Below are 19,744 nucleotides of genomic sequence, written 5' to 3'. Positions count from 1 at the left end.
CAATATTGGAACTGTTTGGTTTTAGCGTTTCAATGAGCAGCTCATCGTGTAAAACTTGACCGACCATTTTAAAAGTAATTCGTACAAAGCGGTATTTTGGCAAAGTTTGAAGCAAACACTGAAATTCATGAATGACGGTGTGGACAGAACTGGAAAATATTAGGCAAAACGAAAGGAGCCAGGCAGAGGAAGACAAACATCGCATGATCTCACTTTTCTGTGGAAGCTAAAGAACGTAATAAGCTGATGGACAGGATAGATTCAATGACGTGGCAGCATGGATCAGACCGAAGAGTCTCAGATTGCGGGTGGGGTGGGGGGGCGACGGGTGGGTGGAGGGGGAGAGAGTAACCGAAGAATTGCTATCCGTCCGTATATGACTCACCCAAGGGCACGGACAAGGGTGTGATGAGGGACTGGGGAGGTGATGTGGGCTGGGTGGAATGGGCCAAGGGGGAGAAAAATGGACATCTGTAACATCTTGAACAATAACAAGTAAATATCAATGAAAGTAAAATGGTTGGCTTTCATGTTAAACACATAAACTAAAATTCATGAATGAGAAAGAAGCTAAATGTAAGTGAACGTTCGCTCATGCTCCCCCTTTAAATACCATTCAGTTAAAAGACTTCACCAGCGACATGAGCATTCCTCACAGTAATTCAACTGTGAATGAGGGGAAAGATTGAGACATAGTCCAACGTGAGGTAATGCGTGTATTAGTCTATGAAATAACTTGCAATCAATATGTTTGGATAGGCTACTTGCAACGTCTACTGGGAAAGTTTTGATTTTCGTGCTTGAATGAGTTTTGCAATGTTTAAGCCTCTAGGACAGTCTGGGTACAGCATTAGAATGTTTTTTAAGGAGAGGGTTTGGAAACACTGATGGAAGCACAAACTCTATCAACTGCATGAAAACCCAAAGTACTTAATATGTGTTTGAACGTGTTCTTTCAGGAAACGGCTTGACATGATGAGACTAAGCGGAAGATATTAGCACTTTGCGGACTGATTCACCTGTGAATGACCACAGATTTATGCGAATACGTACCAAGGTAGTTCATGTATGAATACTTGATGACACAACATGTATTCAATACACTGTTACATGCTAATCTCAATGACAGTTCAGAAGAGTGTTGTTTTAGTGTTTCAAGTTACCTAGCACTGTTTAACACTGGAGTTGAGTTTCTGAACACACATTGTGAAGGATGTACACAACACAGATGTGCAACAACACTGTGCTTAGCAGAATTAGGATAGCCAAAGGAAACACCTGCTATCTATGGAAACAATGGGACAAAATGCACCTTTTGTAAACATCATTACATGATACTTCACAGAAGCAGTGAGTCCTCGACAGAAACTCTCTCTTGCGGATTCTTTCGAATAGTGAAACGCTTTCCAATTCATGCCCCCTATGTTTCTAAGGCATAACGTCGGTCCACTTGTACGTGTTAAGCGCTAACCGGTATTGGAACCGCGGCGTTTTAGCGTTTATATTTGCAGCTCACTGTGTAAAAGTTGACTGACCATTCTAAAAATCAATTCAGACCAGGTGGGATTTTGTCAGTGTTAAGCAAACACTAAAAGTCATGAATGAGAAACTTAGAAAGTAGTAACTGTTTGATCATACTCAGCTTTCAAATTCCATTAAATTAAAAGACTTCACTGGCAATATGAGAACTGCAAAGAGTAATTCAACTGTAAAATTAGGTCAAAGATTGAGACAAAAGTGTCCAAAGTGAGCTAACCTGTGTATTAGTCTTTGAAATAACATCAAATCAATACATTTGTATCTGCTACTGGCAACGCCTGCTGGGACATGTTTGGCTGTAGTCCTGGAATGACTTTAGCATTGTTTAAACCTCTAGCAAAGGCTATGTACAGTGTTGGAAAGTGGAACAGGCAGAGGATTTGGAAACACTGATTGAAACAGAAAGTATACCTAGAGCATGCAAATCCAAACGATTTCATAAGGAAATATTGAGAGGTGGCGTAAGGGGGAAAAGGGCATTAAATAAAGTAGATCTCAAGAGTAACCTTAAATGTAAACTGAAGAAGTGCTCCAATCAAAAGACGTGAGGTAGCCGAATGGATAAGAAAACAGGCCCCAAATACGTACCCTCTGCAAGAGACCCACCTGAGAGCAAAACATTCACAGAAGCTAAAAGCGAAAGGATGGGAAAAAATATTCCCTGCAAATGGAAATAAACAACGAGGTTAGCATTACGTATTTCTGACAAACTAAGCTTATAGACCATAACAAGAGACAAAGGTGGTCACTACATTACAATAAAGGAATCAATCCAGCAGGAGGAAATAACACATCAATATACATGCACCCAATAGAGGAGCGCATACATATGTAAGAGATTAATTCATTCGTGGACTTTAAGGCAGAGATCTACAGCAGACAATCATAGTGGAATATTTTAACACCCCACTGTCATCATTTTACTGATGATCAAGACAAAATGTCAACAGGGAAACACAGGTCTTAAATGACACACTGGATCTAATGGGTTTCATTGATATTTACAGAACCGTTCATCCCAAAGCAGCAGAAGACACAAACTTCTCGAGTGCACGCGGCACATTTTCAAAAATAGACTACATGTTAGGGCACAAGGCGAGGCAATACAAACTCCACTGAAGACTGAAAAGCTTATCAAACACCTTCTCAGATCACAATGCCATGAACCTAGAAATCAATCTTTGATAAAGAGGAAGATATAAACGAATGGAAGAATAGGCCATGTTCCCGGACTGGAAGAATTAATAGCATTCAAAGGTCTATATTCCCCAACGCAATTTACAAATTCAAATGCATTTTGGAATAAAATACCAACAGCATATTTCACAGAGCTATAACAAATACTCCAAAACATTATACGGAAACAAAGGAGGCCCCAAATAGCAGCAGCCCTCTGGAGAACAAAGAGCAGAGAGGGAGGGATCACTTAACCGGATATCAAACTGTACTACTAAGCCACTGTAATCAAAACAGCCTGGTACTGGTACCACAACAGACATGCGAAGCTCAACGGCATAGAACAGAGAGCCCAGAAAGAGACCAAAAGCATTATGGTCAGTTAATAATTGACAAAGGAGGCAAGAGTAAAGGACAGTGGAGTAAAGGTAGACTCTTCACTAAATGGTGCTAGGAAAATTGAACAACTACCTTTCAAAAAAGGAAACTAGACCACCAACTTACACCATACACCAAAATAAATTCAAAATGGATCAAAGGCTTACATGTAAGTTGTGGAACTACTGTTTGAGAGAACATATTTGCCAAACACACATCTGATACAGGGTTAATATCCAAAATACGTAGGGAACTCATACAATCCAATTAAAAACCGGGCTAAGTACCTAATAGGTACTTCTGCAAAGAGGACAACATATAGATGGCCAAAGACATGTGAGAAAATGCTCAGCGCCACTAATCAGAGAAATGCAAATTGAAACCACGGTGAGGTATCACTTCACACCTGTAAGAACGGCTACCATCAACAAATCCACAAAGGACATGTGCCGTGAGGATGTGGAGAAAGGGGAGCCTTACTTAGTACACTGCCGGTGGGAATGCAGACTTGTGCAGCCGCTACGGAAAACAGTCTGGAGGTGCCTCGAATAAATGAAAATGGGACTATCTTTTCACCTACTGATCTCACTTCTAGGAATATATCTTAAGATATAGTCTTAAAAAAAAATAATCAGAAAGAATAGATGCACCCCTTTGTTCATAGTAGCGCGTGTGACCATAGCTAAAACCTAGAAACGGCCCAAGCATCCATCAGCAGAGGAGTGGATAAAAAAACTGTGGGACAGTTACACCGTGGAATACCACACAGCTGTAAAGAAGAAGGATCTCATACCATGGGGGGCAGCACGGATGGGCTTAGACAATATTATGCTAAGTGAAATAAGCCGGTTAGAGAAAGACAAGTATTGTTTGATTTCACTCACATGTGGAACTGAAAATCAACTGATGGACAAAAGAGATCCAGGGACACTGAAGCATGGAACAAACTGATGATTCTCAGAGGGAAGGTGGGGGTAGGTGGGTGGCTGGGAAGGGATGAACCAAAGACCTTATATGCATGTATGCAGAACCCATGGACACAGGCAATAGTGTGGTGGCGGCCCGGGTATATTTGTTTATGCTTTTCCATAAATTCCATTATATTCAAATACTTCACAGGCGATATGAGCATTTGTCACGGTTATTCAACTGTGAATTACGTCAAAGATTCAGACATAGTCCAAAGTGATCTAATGCGTTTATTAGCCTACGAAATAACATAAAATCAATGCATTTGTGTATGTTGCTTGCAACTTCTCTTTGGAAAGGTCTAGGCGTACTGCTTGAAAGAGGGTTGCATTGTTTAAACCTCTTGCAAAGTCTAGGACAGTGTTAGCAAGTCGTATACACGGAGGTTTAGGAAACACTGATTGAAGCGTAAAGCATACCTACTGCAGGAAAATCAAAACTATGTCATAGGTGTACAAACAAACATAACATAAAATCAATAGATTTGTGAATGGAAAGAGCACACCAATATTGGAACAGTGCCATTTTTCACAGGAGAGGTTTACAGAATGAGTCACCTGTGTATTATAAAAGGTTCATTTGAGTATGTTCCAGATAGCCAGTGCAGGAATTGCTAGATGGCATAACAGGCATTCAATACATTCGTGTATGTGAATAGCGAAGACAGTGGAGAAGAGTGTAGTTTCAGTGCTTCATTTTCCTTTGTACTGTCCCAAACTGGAGTGACTATTGTGAACAAAACTAGAAATGTGTACAAAAGACAGATGTGATACACCGTTCGTACCACAGTTACGATTACGAAATGGAAAGACACCTACTAACAGCGTAAACAATGGAGTAACACACTTTTTGTCACGATCATTACATTCGAATACTTCACTCGACACAGAACTTCTCTTGCTTATTCCCTCCAATGGCGAAACACACTCCAAATAATGCCTCTATTTTTATAAGACATACATAAAATGAATACATTTCTAAACGGGAAGAACAAACCAATATTGGAACAGTGTACTTTTAGCATTTAAATTGGCCGCCCAGTGTGTAAAGCTTGACTGGCCATTGTAGTATTAATTCCTATGAAGCGGTACTTTGCAAAGCTTTAAGTAAACACTAAAATTCATAATTGAGAATTGAATTAAATAATGAATGTTCGTGCATACTTCACCAGTCTATTCCATTATATTAACAGAGTTCACGGGACATATGAGCATTTCACACAGTAATGCAACTGAATTACGTCAGAGATCAAGGCTTACTCCAAAGTGATGTGATGTGTTTCTTAGTCCATGTAATAACCTAAAATCAATACATGTGGTATATGCTCCTTGCAATGTTTGTAAGGAAAGGTCTAGTTTTAGCGCCTGAATGAGTTTGGCAGTGCTTGGACTGTTAGCAAAGCTTATGTACGTGCAGCATTAGAAAGTTGAATACACAGAGGATTTGGAAACACTGACGCAGAAACAGCAGCTACCGCATGAAAATCCAAACTCTGTAATCGGTTTTCCAACATGCTCTCATACTCCATGGCTTTAGCGAGTAACGCGAAACAGAAGATAGCCTTTTACAGAGTGATTCACCCGTGTATTATCAAAAGTTTATTGGAATATGTTCCCGAGAGATAGTGCACGAATTACTTGATGACACAATATGCATTCAATCCATTTGTACATGCTAATAGAAAGGCAGTGTAGAAGACTTGCAACTCGTATTGATTTCTTCTGACACTGAAGTGAACATTCTACCTGGTCTTTCCATAAGGTGAATATCTCCTGTTTCGCAACACTTTGGTTCCTGACTGGGAAACACAACTGCGCTGGTCCCTTGCAGCCACCAGTTTGGGTGGGAGTTTGGGGTGGCAGATGACAAGGAGGAGTCCCAGAGGAGAGAGCGCATTCTGCTGTGATTTGGCCGTCTCCAATCTGGCTGCCACCACTCGACCCAGCATGCCAGTCCCCACCGGACTTCAGGGGGTGAGGCAGGACAGGATCAGGACCAAGGCATAAGACACGGTACGGCCCCAGGGCCCCGACTGAGTTAGGCCTGCCTGAACAGGCAGAAGGGGAGCCTGATCACCTCCCAAGGACCTCTAATAGTCCCCAAGTAAGGATAACCAGGGAGGGAATGTAATAACCTCTGAATAACTATGAGAATGACTGTGAGAGTGAATGTGTCTGTGATCCCATGGCACTAGCCACGGGATTTGAGTGGGCCCTAATGTGTATCCATAGTCGGCTATAACGACATAACAGTGACTCAGCTTCGGCTGACCAGGCCTGGGGATTATATGGCTGCATCTTAGTCAAGGCCTGCCCAAGTCTCCTCAAGGCAGCAGACAGACCGGCATCTGAAAGGTCCCTCTGGGGACTCCTCCACCCTTTGTCTGTATCCGACACTGTACACAGGAACATGGGACGATGTCAGGGAAAACCCACCATCTTAGACTGTATGCTGAAAAACTTTGAGAAGGGTTTTTTCTGGGACTATGGCATCAAAATGACTCCTGGCACTCTTCACACTTTGTGCAAACTTGAATGGACCACCTTAGGGGTCCGTTGGCCCTTGAAGGGAACCTTGGATGTCCCCATAATCCGCCGGGTCTGGGAAGTTGTCACTGAAAACCCTGGCCACCCAGACCAGTTTCCTTATATAGATTCCTGGTTAGAAATAGTGCAGACTCCCCCTTTGGGTACAGTTCTGCACCAATAGGCAGGGAGAGGTTAAGGTTTTCATTGCTCAGCCTGAAGGAAAACAGACCCCTCAAGTTTTGGGGGAATACCAAGAAGATGAGCCTCCCATTGGGCTACCCCTGTATCCCAGAGAACTTATGGCCCCTCCAGTGCCAGATGTTAATACTCCACCACCATCGGTGTCACCTCCACCCCAAGGAGGAGAAGGCCTTCCCACACCCAGATGGGCTGGGAGGCTTCTCCTACACCAAGGAGCTCTCCAGATGCCAGTCAGAGAGTCTTGATATCTCAAAAGGCTGAATGATGATGGTACAGTTCAACCTGGCCGCTCCATGATGTACTACCAGACCTTCTCCACCACTGACCTCTTCAATTGGAAGCATAACACCTCACTGTATTCTGTGAAGCTGCAGGCGATGATAGATGTCATGGAATCCCTCTTCCAGACACACCGGCCAACCTGGGAAGATTGCCAGCAGCTCCTCCTTACCCTGTTCAAGATGGAGGAAAGGAGTCGGATTATCAGGGGGGGCCCTTCAATGGTTAGAAGATAATTCCCCTGCAGAGGTGAACGATCCAGCAAGCTGGGCCCTAAGGGTGGTTCCTGAGGAGTACCCCAACTGGGACTTAACCACTGAGGAAGGCCAGGGCCACATCCGGCACTACCAGGAGGCAATTACTTGTGGAATTCAAGGGGGAAGCCAAAAAGCCAATGAACATGGCCAAAATCTCCTCAGTAACACAGCAGCCAGGGGAAAATCCTGGGGACTATTATGAGAGGCTCTGCAAGGCCTACCAGATGTACACGCCCTTTGCTCCTGAAGCACCAGAGAGCCAGCAAATAGTCAACACTCCCTTTGTGGCACAGGCCACCCCTGACATCTGGAGGAAACTCCAGAAACAGGAGGGTTTTGCCAGCATGAATGTCACTCAATTGGTAGAAATAGCCAACAAAGTCTACATGAACAGAGAAGTTGCCACCAAGAGGGAAGCTGACAAGAAGATGAAGAAAGTTAGCCTCTTACCAGCAGCCTTCAAAGAGGAAGGATCAAGAGGGCAAAAGAAGACTCGCCTGCCAAAGGGGGGAAATCAAGGGACCCCACTGGCGGCAGACCAGTGTGCCTATTGCAAGGAGACTGGGCACTGGAAAAATGAGTGTCCCAACAAAGGAAAGCCTTGGAAACTTAGCAAATATCAAGGGGAACCATGAGAAGGCAACCTTGTTGTGTTAGACAGCATAGACTCTGACTGAAGGGGACCAAGCTTGATATTCTTCAGCCCCCATGAGCCCACAGTCAAGATGAATGTGGGGGGCCAAAATGTGACTTTTATGGTAGACACTGGAGCAAAACACTCAGTAGTCACTACACTTGTGGTCCTCCCGGGGAGGAGGACAGCCACAATACTTGGAGCAACTGGAAACTGGGCTATCCAGAAATCCTTCTGCCAAGCTCGCTTGAATGAACTCAGGGGTCATTGTGTACGGCATGAGTTCTTGTACATGCCCGAATGCCTCATCCCACTCCTCGGCCGAGACCTCCTCTTTAAACTAGGAGCCCAGAACACCTTTGGACTAGGAGGGGCTATCACCCTGCAGCTACACCCTGGTAGCTAAGACTTCGCACCCCTCATAATGGCGGTCATCACCCCAAGAGAGGAAGAGTGGAGGCTGTTTAGCATTCCTGAATGGAGTGAACTCCCCCTCCCGGGTTCCAGGTGGAATTTCCTCTTGTCTGGGCTGAAGATAATCTTCCTGGACTAACCCTCAACCGGGCCCCAGTGGTAGTTGAGCTAACACCTGGAGCTCGCCCGCAGAGGCAAAGGCAGCATCTCATCTCCCGACAGGCACACTTGAGTATCTGAGACCACCTAGTCAAGTTGAGGAACTCTGGTATCCTGGTCTAACGCCAGTCGGCTTGGAACACTCCCCTGCTGCCTGTCAAGAAACCCGGGGGTGGACACCAGCCAGTGCAGGACCTCTGGGCCATCAACAAAATAACTGTCTCCTTGCATCGAGTCGTCCAAACCCATACACCCTCCTCAGCCAGGTCCCTGGCACCACCACATGGTTCACCTGCCTAGACCTAAAGGATGCCTTCTTTTGCCTTAGGCTTGCACCCCAGAGCAAGCCCTTATTCACCTTTGAATGAACAGACCCAGACACAGGAAGACAGGTGCAACTCACCTGGACCCGGTTACCACAGGGTTTTAAGAACTCACCCACCCTGTTCGGGGAGGCTTTAGCTGCTGACTTAGCCACTTACCCATGAGAGGCTGTCCAATATACCCTTATCCAGTATGTGAATGACCTACTCTTAGCCAGTGAAACCAAGGAAAATTGCATGGCAGGAATGCGGGCCCTCCTCAAATTACTGTCAGAAGCTAGGTATTGAGTCTCAAGGAAGAAGGCCCAGATCTGCCAACAGCAAGTCTAGTACCTTGGGTTCCTCCTTTCACAAGGCTGCCGGGCCCCAGGACCCAAAAGAAAGAAGGTGATGACCTGGCTGCGGTGACCTCAGATGAAGAGAAGCCTTCGAGAGTTCCTAGGGGCTGCGGGGTTTTGCCGGATCTGGATTCCGGGCTTCTGGGCAATAGCGAGACCCCTTTATGCTACCTTAGCCATTCCCAATTGGAGTCCTCTGTGTTGGACAGAGGAGGCATTCTGAAACATCAAATTAACCCTTGTACAAGCCCCTGCATTGGGATTGCCTGACATTGAGAAACCATTCAATGTGTTTGTCCACAAAAAGGACAAAATAGCTCTAGGGGTACTCACACAGCCTGTCAGTCCATGGCAAAAGCTCATTGCATACCTGTCTAGGAAACTGGACTCAGTAGCCAGTGGGTGGCTCCCCTGTCTCCGTGCCCTAGCAGCTACCGTCCTCCTCATCAAGGAAGCTGAAAAACTCACTCTCAGACAGGAATTGAATATCAAGTTACCACACTCGATTGTGTCTCTCATGAACAGCCAAGGGCACCGGTTCCTCTCAAACTCCCGCCTACCTCAATATCAGGGGTTACTCGGAGAACCCCCACATCACCCTGGAGACTGTACGTACGTTAAACTCAGCCACCTTCCTCCCCACAGAGGAAGGCGAACTGAATCATAACTGATGAGGTCTATGCAAGTCACCCATACCTGCGGGACCAGGCCATCCAAAACTCGGAGCTAACACTGTTTTGTGATGGCAGCAGCTATCTCCAGGAAGGCGTCCGCAAGGCTGGGTATGCAGTAACCACATCTGAAGAGATCTTAGAAGCAAAGGCCTTGCCCACCGGGTGGTCAGCACAGAAGGCTGAACTGCAAGCTCTGATCCAGGCCCTAACCCTTGGTGAGGGCAGGTGTGTTAACATCTACACTGACTCCTGCTACACATTTGCCATGGTCCACATACATGGAGCCATCTACAAGGAAAGAGGCCTCCTCACAACAAGGGGAAAAACTATTAAGAATAAAGCAGAAATTTTAAAGCTACTAGAAGTTGTTTGGCTCCCAAGGGAAGTAGCCATTCTCCACTGCAAAGGACATCAGAAGGGAACTGACTTCATTGCAAAGGGAAACTGCTTAGGAGACGAGGCAGCAAAAGCATCCGCCCAGAAGGAACCATCCCATCCAGACCCAACTCCAGTCCTCGACCCAGTAAAAGATTCCTGCCAGCCTAAGTACACCCCTGAGGAAACTAAATGGGCCAAGGAAGAAGGGGTTACCCTCACAGCACAGGGCTGGTGGTGACTACTGGATAGCTGCATCATAGTCCCAGTAACCCTTGGGCCTCACCTGGTATCTGAGTACCACCAGCTCACTCATTTTGGAAAAACTGTCCTGGAAGCCCTTCTGAAAAACAGTATTACATCAGCCACCTGCCAGCTCTGTGCCGAGCAGTAGGGGAATGGTGAGCTACCTGTGCCAGGAACAATGTGCATTCCATGCCTCAGTGCTCTCCTGGAGTCCAGAGAACAGGAAACACTCCTCTTGAGGATGTAGAGGTAGATTTCACGGAGGTCCTGCCCAGTCGAGGGGATCAAGTATTTTCCACAGGACTGAAAGAAGCTGAGAAGCTGAGAAGTCATGAAGGCCCTCCTATAGGAGGCCATCCCTAGGTTCAGCCTACCGCTGAGCATCCACAATGACAATGGACTGGCCTTTGCAGCTGAAATCATCCAGAATGTGTCAAAGGCCCTCGGCATATCGTGAAAACTCCACACAGCATATCAGCCTCCGAGCTCAGGGAAAGTAGAGTGCATGAACTATACCCTTAAGGAAACATTAGTCAAATACAGCCAAGAAACTAATCTCTCCTGGGTAGATCTACTGCCCTTGGCCCTGTTATGTATCCGTTGCACCCCTGGAAAGTTACACTTTTCTCCTTTTGAGTTAGTATATGGAAGGTCTCCCCCAAGTTTAGGAAGCATCCCAAGAGACTTACATCAAGTGGAGCACCTGAGCCTGACAGAACAACTCCAGGCCCTAGGAACTTCCCTGTCAGAACTACAGCAGTACACAGTTGAAAGGGCCCCCATCCCTCTAGGGACCCTGGTCTATCCATTCCAGGCTGGAGACCTAGTATGGGTCAAGGACTGGAAAAAGGAACCCCTCAGGCCACGTTGGACAAGATCCCACACTGTAGTTTTAACCACCCCAACTGCTCTTAAACTTACAGGTATCACCCTGTGGTTCCATCATTCCAGAGTCAAGAAAGCCCATGACATTCTTGAGGAGAAGTGCTTGGATGATTGGAGAGCCACCCCAGACTCAGGTGACCCCCTCAAGATCTGGTTAAGGCAGACAGCTACCTGATGAGCACAGAAGACCTCTGGCTCCTAGTTGCAGCCACATTCATCACCCTGATCCTTGTATTTGGACTTGCTGAGACAGCCCCTCCTGATTGGACTTTACTTGCTAGAACTGTATAGTTTACTATTTCCTGTACCCTGGCATCATGCATTTTCTTAGGAGAGGAATGCTGCTACTTCTCAAATCAGTCAGGAATAGTAGTTACCAAAGTAAAGGAACTCAGGGAGAGAATCAAACAAAGGAGGGAGCAAAAAACTGCCGGGGGATGATAGGGACAAGGGCAATGGTCCTCCTGATTACTCCCCCTCACGGGTCCAATCATCACCATTGCCCTCCTTGTCACAATAAGTCCTTGCCTCCTCAACCTACTAATGAGGTTCATTGAAAATTCAATCTCCCACCTAACCCCAGCTAAGGTCCTAGCTTTAGGAGGGTATTGGCCACTAGGTGTCTTTAATAATGCCCTCTGTTGTTCGCTGCCTCCGAGGCACCAAAGAGAGGAATGATTAGGGAAAACTTGGTCTAAAATGGCCAAAAGATCCCCCACAGGGCTTCCCCTATTTCCATCCTGCTATGTTCCTGCGCGCACCAAACCAAAAAGGGCTTTTCCCCGCCCTAAGCAAGATATAGCTGCCATGTAGGCGGAAGCATGTACGGTATATAACTCCTTGTCCAACTGTGCTCTGGGCTCAGACTTTGGAGTTGGACTCCTCTGGGCCCGCTGGTGTAAAATAAACCTCCTGAACCCTGAACCTCCAAGTACTGCTTGGTCTTTCCGTAAGGTGAATATCTCCAGTTCCACAATAACAGTAAATTTTCTGATCCATGAATATGGGATATCTTTCCATTTATGTAGATCTTTAATCTCTTTCAGGCTATTTTGTGGTTTCCAGTGTACAGATGTTACACTTATATTAATTCGGTTTTGTTGCTATTTAAATTACATTGTTTACTTAATTTCATTTTTTGATGATACATAAATGTACAAAAATAGGTTTTTAAAACATTGATCTTGTATTCTGATTCTTCTAAAAAAATTTATATATATATATATATATATATATATATATATATATATATATATATATAATTTGCTTCAGAGAGAGGAAGGGAGAGAGAGCGAGAGATAGAAACATCAGTGATGAGAGAGTCATTGACTGGCTTCCCCCTGCACACCTCCTCACTGGGGACTGAGCCCTCAACCCCAGGCATGCACCCCAACTGGGAATCAAACTACAACCTCCTGGTTCATAGGTTGATGTTCAACCACTGAGCCACGCTGGCTGGGCTATCCTGATTCTTTGTGGAACTCATCAGTCCTAACAATTTTGTGTGTAAATTTCTTGATTTTCTATATTCAAAATTATGTAATTGGCAAATATTCAGCCCTTCATCATTAAATATAATGTTAGCTGTGGGTTTCTCATAAATGGCCTTTCTAAGGTTTAGAATGCTCACTTCTATTCCTGTCTTTGTGGAGTCATTCTCATGAAAGGGTATACTTATCAAATGCTTTTTGTGCATTTCTTAGGATAATCCTGTTGGTTTTCCGCTTAATCTTAGAGATATGATGTATTTCATTAATTGATTTTCCTTTTTTGAGCTAACTTTGCATCTCTGGCATAAATTTCACATGCTCATGAAATAAAATTCTTTTAATGTTGCAGAATTTCTTTACCAATATTTTGTTGAAGACTTTTGCATCTACATTCATAAAAGATATTGGTTTATAGTGTCTTTAACTTGGGGTATGTCTGTTTGGTTTTGGTATCACTATAACATTAGCCTCAAAAATATGTTGAGAAGATTTACCTTCTCTTCAACTTTTGAAAGACTTTGTAAAGGTTTGGTGTCATTTCTTCTCCAAATGTTTAGTAGAACTTACAAGGGTAGCCATCTAGACCTGGCCTTTTTCTTCTGTGAAGTTTTTTGACTACTGATTCAAATTCTACTTGTGATATACCTATTCAGATTTTCTACTTCTTTAATGACATTTTGCGGTATGTGTATTTCATGAATATTGTCAATTTCATGTGTTGGCATGAAATTATTCATAACTTTTGCTTATAATCTTTATTTTCCCTAAGGTGAGGAGAAACATCCCCTTTGATTCTAGATTTTATCAATTTGGGTCTCTGCTTTTTTTTTTTCTTCTTCTTCTTTTTTTTTTTTTTTAAATCTTGGTCCAATTTTTCTTTGTTCTTTCAAAGCTAGTCTTTCAGATTTTTGATTTTCTCAATTTTTTATTTATCCTGTACTTCAGTTATCTCCATCCTGATCTTTGTTATTTCTTTTCTTAAATTGACTTTTGGTTTATTTTGCTTTTCTTTTATTTGTTTCTTAAGGTAGCAGGTTAGAATATTGTTACAGATCTTTCTTTTACCTTTATATGAGCATATAAGGCTTTAAATTTTCTCTTAACACATCTTTGGTGCATCCCATAAATTTTGGTATGATGCGTGTTTATTTTCAATTATCATAAAGAATTTTCTTTTTTCTTTTTCATTTTCTCTGACCCATTGATTATTTATGGGTGTGTTATTTTATTTCCACATATTATTAAATTTCCTAAACTTTCTTTTAAAAGTTTGTTAATTTATTATTTCATTTAATTCTGATTAAATTATATACTTTCTATAATATCAGTTCTTTTGATTGTATTCAAACTTGTTACATGACCTATCATGATCTATATTAAAGAATGTTCCATGTGTACTTAAGAAGAATGTTTATTCTGCTATTATTTGGAGAAGTATTCTATAAAATTGTGTTAGGCTTGTTTAGTTTACAGTGCTGTTCAAGTCTTTTTTCTTGGTAACATTTTGGACAGTTGGTCCATCTATTTTTTCTTTTAAAGGTACTTTTATTATTATTATTATTATTATTAATTATTTGTATGTGTAAGAGAGAGAGATTAGAATGCAATTTTATTTTTTCCATCCCTTATTAAAAGGGGTATATTTTAGTTCCTTTAAGTTAGGTTTAATTTTTTACTTTTATCTTCAACTTAGTCACTTTTTGCTTCAGACATTTTGGGACTTGATTATTAGATGATATGTGTATGAGTCTTATCCTCTTGATAAATTGACATTTTTTATCTTTATAAAATGTCCTACTTTTCCCTCGTGCTGATTTTTGCCTTGAACACTCATTTTTCTGGAATTAGTAGAGCAAATCCAGCTCTCTTCTCTTTAGTGTTTGCATAGTATATCTTCTTTTACCCTTTGGCTATAAAGTTTATTAATGCCATATTAATAGAGTAACTTCAGCACTCTTTTGATACTGTTCACATGCTCTGGATTTTTGCACCATTTACTTTTACTTATTTCTATCTCCTACTGTAAAGTATCCTTGTGGTGATATATACTTAGAATTTTTCTTTTTAAATCCATTTTGCCTCTTTTTGTGTTTTAATTATACTGTTTACCCCATTTCCACTCAATGAAATTAATTATAGAGTGTATGATCGTATTTTTTTATATGTCTTATGGTTTCTTGATTCCCTTATTTCACTATTATTGGTTTATTTTAACTTAAATAGATATTTTCCAGAATACCATTTAAATTCTTTTGCTATCTTTTTCTCCAGTGTATTTTCTGTTATTTTATTAATGATTCCCCTATGGACTACAATTAAAATCTTAATTTTAGCAATCAAATTCAGATTAATACCAAATGAATTTCAATGGTATACAAAAACTGCATACCCACGGAGCACCATTCTTTCCCCAGAGCCATGATAATTTGAGCACTTAACAAAAATAACAAAAGAGACAGTTCTAAAAACATACATTTAGAAACAGTATTCTGAACCATGACTCTTTGCAGAAAAACTGACCTCAGGTATATATGACAAATAAAAAAGGCCCAAGGTGAAATTTCATGCAAGGATTTATAAGAATAAAAGAATAAGGTGAATGAAAGTCACATACATAATAAAAATGCAACTCAAAGAAATGCCCTCAAACCAGAGAAACACCAAAATGTACTATTTAAAATGAGCTACAACAAAAAAATACAGACAAAGAAAGACATAAATAGTATTTCTATCTTTTTTAATGTTTTCAGAAAAACTCACAAATGAAGTGACAGAGGTCGAGTAGAGAGTGATGTCAGAGAAATAGCAGTGTGAGAGATTGACTTGGCCTCTCCTTGCCCAGAAATTACAAGATAACCAACTATAACTCAATGAAGAATTCCTTACTCAATATAAAGGTACACCTGAGAGACACACACATTGAAGTATGTAAAGATGGGCATCCAGGAATAAATGGGGAGATGTAATGGGAGGAAAACTCAGTCACAGACAAAGCCCTGAACCTGAGAATTCAAGGCTCAGTTGGAGACAAGAGGAAGCCTGTGGAAACAGGTACTTCCTTCTGAAAGGAGGAAAAGAGAGTCACAGTGGGCAGTTGAGCAGAGTAAACAGCGACTGAGAGTCACAAAAAGGCCAGCAGAGCAAACAGTGACTGAGCCAGCAGAGACACCTGGGCAAAGACAGAGCACAGAAGTTCTGCCTAGTGGCTGTCCACTGTGAGGTGGTGGTGTTTCAAAGTAATAAAATGACAGAGCCCTACCATCCATTGGATTAAAAAACTGGCCTCCAATTGCCCTTGGTTTTGGGTTGAGGAGCACATTATGTGTAAACCAAAAGGCACTACATTAGAACTGCTGTTTCCTGCTGTGATTGATCTGCAGGTGGGGCACTTGTGGAGGACCCTGCAGAGGTCCAGAAGTTGTCATTACAGTGAGGGCAAAACAAACTCCACCCCCAAGCAGCTGAGCTGTACTGTCTTACTGGTCAGGGAGGTAAAGTCTCAGAGATCACAGAGGTAAAAATATGATAATTGAGTGCCATCTACTAAAAAATAGTAGAAAAACCACTCCAAATAAAGCTGCTAGAGAAGGGCCAATAATACATACATTCATTCATGCTTAGAGAGAGAAGACCAGCACACACCATGAATGACCATGGAAATAAGGAAACTCAGGAAAAAATCCCCAGAAAGCAAGCTGGAACACATGGAAATATGTGATATAAATGACAGTGATTTCAAGATTGCAGTTCTGAAAATACTTAAGGAGATGCGAGAAAATACAAACAGGCAATTCAATATAATCAGAAAATAAATTAATGAACAAAATGAGTACTTTACCAAAGAGATAGAAACTTAAAACAAACAAAAAAATGAACCAATCAGAAATCTTGGAAAGAAGGCATGCAATTAGGAAGATTAAGAGTGAACTGCTGAGCATAAGGAACAGAGCATATCAAATAGAGGAAAGAATTAGTGATACTGAAGATAAGAATCTAGAAATGATGCAGAGGGAAAAGAGAGGACTGAGCATTAAAAAAATAAATAAATAAATAAAAGAGCTCTACAAAAACTGTGTGACTCTATCAGAAAATGCAATATTAGAATAATAAGCAAAGCAGAAGAAAAAGCAGGGAGAAGAAAACAGAGAGCCTATATAAAGAAAGAGTAGATGAGAACTTCCCAAACCTATGGAAAGAACTAGATGCTCCAATCCAAGGAGAGCAAAAAGAAAACTTAATTACCTCAATCCAAAGAGGTCTTTTCCAAGGCACATTGTATAAAAATTGTCAAAAATTGACAAAAACAAAATTTATCAAAGCAGCCAAGGAAAAGCAGAAAGTGATCTACAAAGGGAAATCTATCAGGATAGCATCCAACTTCTAAGCATAAACTCTACAAGCCAGAAGAGATTGGAACCAAATATACAATGGTTTAAAAGAGAGAAATTAATAGCCACGAATAATATATCCAGCAAAGTTATCTTTTAAATATGAAGAAGAAATAAAGACTTTTCTAGACATACAGAAACTGAAGGATTTTATCACTAGAAAACCTCCACTGCAAGAAATACTCAAGGCAGTTATTCTACCTGATAAAAGAACATAAGGTAACAACACTATGAGTAAGATCACAAAAAACCTTACAGTGTAAATGGGGATAACTAGTGAAAAGGAAACATAAAACATATAAGTCTGATCTAGCAAAGGAGGTGAAAAATCAGATGTATACACAAGAAAAAAAAAAGTACTGTACATACACAACTTCATTTTTATAAACCTAATGGTAGTACACACAAATATCCCCAAACTAAGACATATAGCTTAAAAAAACAGGAAACAGAGGGAAAAAGTATGGAATACCACCAAATAAAAACATCAGACAGAAACACAAAGGAAAATAAACAATGGAGGCACAGAGCTACCAGAAAATAAAAGATAAAATGGCTAGCAGCAGCAATCTAGAGAAAGAACAAAGTTGGAGGGGTTACAATACCAGATATTAAGTTATACTACAAAGCCATTGTAATGAAAACAGCCTGGTAAAGGCACAAGAACAGGCATATAGTTCAGTAGAAAAGAACAGAGAACCCAGAAATCGACCCAAGCCATTATGGTCAATTAATATTTGACAAAGGAGGCAAGAACATACAATGGAGTAAAGAGAGTCTCTTCAATAAATGGTGATGAGAAAATTTGACTGGTACTACATGCAAAAAATATTAAACTAGACCACCCAGTTAAACCATACACAAGATTAAACTCAAGATAAATAAAAGCCTTAAATGTAATTCATGAAACCATAAAAATCCTAGGAGAAAACATAGGCAGAAAAATCTCAGACATCTCTCATAGCAACATGTCTGCTGATACATCTCTTAGAGCAAGGGAAACATAGGAGAAAATAAACCGATGGGACAACATCAAAATAAAAAGTTTCTGCACAGCAAAAGAAACTATCAAAACAAAAACAAAACAAAACAAACAAACAAACAAACAAAAAGGAGCCCAGCCGGTGTGGTTCAGCTGTTGAGAATTGACCTATGATCCGGAGATCACGGTTTGATTCCTTGTCAGGCTTGGTCTCCAGTAGGGGACATGCAGGAGGCAGCTGATCAATGGCTCTCACCTCATTGATGTTTTTATCTCTGTCTCTCCTTCTCTCTTCCTCTCTCTGAAATCAATAAGGTCATATTAAAAAAATAAAATAAAATGAAAAGGGACCCCACTGAATGGGAAAAGATATTTCCCAACGATACATATAAGAGATTAATATCCAAAATATATAAAGAATTCATACAACATAAAAGGAAGATGAACAATCCAATTAAAAATGGACAAAGGACCTAAATAGACACTTCTTTGAAGTGGATATACAGATGGCCAAGAGACATATGAAAAAAATACTCAAAATCACTAATCATCAGAGAGCTGCAAATTAAAACAACAATGAGAAATCACCAATCACCTGACACCTTTCAGAATGGCGACCATCAACAAATCAACAAATGACAAGTGCTGACAAGGATATGGAGAAAAGGGAACCCTGGTACACTGCTGGTAGGAATGCAGAATGGTGTAGCCACTATGGAAAACATATGTGGGGTTTTCTCAATATGGAGTTTCCTCAACTAATTAAACATGGAACTGCCATTTGACCCAGTGACCCCACTTCTAGCAATATATCCTCAGAAACCCAAAACACCAATCAGAAAGAATTTATGCACCTTTATGTTCATAGCCACACAATTTACAATAGCTAAGATCTGTAAACAACCCAAGTGCCCATCATTAGATGAGTGGATAAAAAAGCTGTAGTACGTTTACACCCATGGAATAGTATGCAGCTGTAAATAAAGGAGGATCTTAAGAGATCCTTTGGGACAGCATGGATGGACCTAGAGAGTATTATTTTAAGAGAAATAAGCCAGTCAGAGAGACACAAGTATCACATGATTTCACTCATATGTAAAATATAATGAACAAAATAAACTGATGAACAAAATAGATCAAGAGACATGAAAGCATGGAACAGACTGACACATCTCAGAGGGATGGTGAGAGTGGAGGCGTTGGTAGGGAGAGATTAATCAAAGAACTTGTGTGCATATATGCATAACACATGGACACAGACAATAGTGTGGGGAAGGCCTGGGGAGGTGGGGGGTGGATGTGGGGTAGAGTTGAAAAAGAAAAGGGACATTTTTAATACTTTCATCAATAAAGTTAAATATTTTTTAAAAGATAAAATGGCTATAGGAAATCCACATACATCAGTAATTACCATAAATGTAAATGGACTGAATTTACCAATATAGAGGCAGAGTGTATCAAAAAACAAAACCCAACCATATGCCACCTACAAGAGACACATCTAAGCTA

The sequence above is a fragment of the Miniopterus schreibersii genome (genome assembly GCF_964146895.1).
Source record: "Miniopterus schreibersii genome assembly, chromosome: X".
Lineage (NCBI taxonomy): Eukaryota > Metazoa > Chordata > Mammalia > Chiroptera > Miniopteridae > Miniopterus > Miniopterus schreibersii.
Note: the sequence above shows the minus strand (reverse complement) of the source record.